The sequence below is a fragment of the Somniosus microcephalus genome, unplaced genomic scaffold, assembly GCF_052327205.1.
Source record: "Somniosus microcephalus isolate GS21.2 unplaced genomic scaffold, FLI_Smic_1.0 unresolved_chr1, whole genome shotgun sequence".
Taxonomy (NCBI): domain Eukaryota; kingdom Metazoa; phylum Chordata; class Chondrichthyes; order Squaliformes; family Somniosidae; genus Somniosus; species Somniosus microcephalus.
The window spans coordinates 40371392-40373749 of record NW_028225179.1 but is presented as its reverse complement, the minus strand read 5'-3'; positions in this window follow the sequence as shown (position 1 = coordinate 40373749).

Sequence of the window (2358 nt, the reverse complement as noted above, 5' to 3'; positions counted from 1 at the left end):
TTTTATGATCGCTCCGACCCAAGGGGCCTCGTACAACAAGATTGCTAATTAATCCTTTCTCGTTACATCTAGTCTGTCTGTCCTGTTAGAATTGTATGAGTTTCAATGAGATCCCCTCTCAATCTTCTAAACTCTAGCGAATATGAGCCTAATCGACCCAATCTCTCTTCATACATCATTACTGCCATTCCAGGTATCAGGCTAGTGAATCTTCGCTGCACTCCCTGCATGGCAAGAACATGCTTCCTCAGATAAGGCGACCAAAACTGCACACAATACTCAAGGTGTGGTCTCACCAAGGCGTGTACAACTGCAGCAAGAGATCCTTGCTCCTGTACTCGAAACCTTTCACTATGAAGGACAGCATACCATTTGCCTTCTTAACCGCCTGCTGCACCTGCATGCTGACCTTCAGCAATTGGTGCACAACGACACACAGTTCTCGCTGGACTTCCCATTTTCCCAGTCTATTGCTGTTCAGATAATGATCTGCCTTCCTGTTTTTGCCACCAAAGTGGATAACCTCGCATTTATCCACATTATACTGCATCTGCCATGCATCAGCCCAATAGCCCAACCTGTCCAAATCATACTGGAGTTTCTCTGCATCCTCCTCATAGCACACACGCCCACCCAGCTTTGTGCCTTCTGCCAACTTGAAGATATTACATCTAGTTTCCTCGTCTAGATCATTAATATATATTGTGAATAACTGGGATCCTAGCACCGATCCCTGCGGTACTCCATTGGTCACTGCCTGCCACTTGGAAAAAGACCCGTTTAGTCCAATTACTTACTCCCCGTCTGCCAACCAGTTTTCTATCCAAGTCAGTACCTTAACCCCAGTCCCATGTGCGTTAACTTTGCATGTTAGTCTCTTATGCGGGACCATACCGAAAGCCTTCTGGAAGTCCAAATGCACCACATCCACTGGTTGTCGCTTATCTATTCTACCCGTTACATCCTGAAAAAATTCCAGTAGATTAGTCAAGCATGATTTACCTTTTGTAAATCGATTTTGACTTTGTCCGATCTTGTCACTGCTTTCCAAGTGCTCTGCTATTACATTTTTATAATGGAATCTAGCATTTTCCCCAGTACATATGTAAGGCTTACCAGTCTATAATTCCCCGTTTTTCTCTACCACCTTTTTTAAATAGTGGGTATACATCAGCTAACCTCCAATCCACGGGAACTGTTCCAGGGTCGATCGAATTTTGGAAGATGACCAGCATTGCATCTATTGTTTCTTGAGCCACTTCCTTAAGTACCCTAGGATGTAGACTATCACACCCTGGGGATTTATCAGCCTTCAATCCCATCAATTTCCCTAACACCATTTCCCTACAAATACTGATATCATTCTGTTCCTCTCTCTCATTAGACCATTTGTTACCTGACATCTCTGAGAGTTTATTTGTGTCCTCTTTTGTGCAGGCAGAACCAAAGTATGTATTTAATTGGTCTTCCATGTCTTTGTTCCGCATTATAAATTCCCCTGATTCTGATTGCAAGGGACCTACGCTTGAATTTACCAATCGTTTTCTCTTCTCATATCTATAGAAGCTTTTACAGTCAGTTTTTATGTTCCCCGAAAGCTTACTCTCATACTCTATTTCCCCTTCTCAATTAATCCCTTTGTCCTCCTTTGCTGAATCCTAAACTACTCCCAATCCTCAGGGTTGCTGCTTTTTCTGGCCAATGTATGTGGTCTCTCCTTGGATCTTATGCTGTCCCTAATTTCCCTTGTTAGCCAATGTTGAGTCACCTTTTTTGTATTATTTTTATGCCAAACAGGGATGAACAAATTCTGCAGTTCATCCATGTGATCTTTAAATGTTTGCCATTGCCTATTCACCGTCAACCCTTTAAGTAACAATCCCCAATCCATCCTCGCCAACTCACGCCTCATACAATCGTTGTTTCCTTTATTTAAATTCATTACACATGTTTCTGAATCAAATACTTCACTCTCCATCTTAATGAAGAAATATATCATATTATGATCGCTCCTCCCCAAGGGGCCTCGCACGACAAGATTGCTAATTAATCGTTTCTCATTACATAATACCCAGTCTAGAATGTCCCGATCTCTAGTTGGTTCCTCGACATATTGGTCCAGGAAACCATCCCGCATACACTAGGAATTCCTCTTCCACAGTATTGTTACTAATTTAGTTAGGCCAATCTATATGTAGATGAAAGTCACCCATGATAACTGCTGTGACCTTATTGCACGCATCTCTAATTTCCCGTTTAATGCCATCCCCAACCTCAGCATTACTGTTTCGGGGTCTGTATCTAACTCCCACTAACTTTTTCAGCTTTACCCATACAGATTCCACATCATCAGAGCAA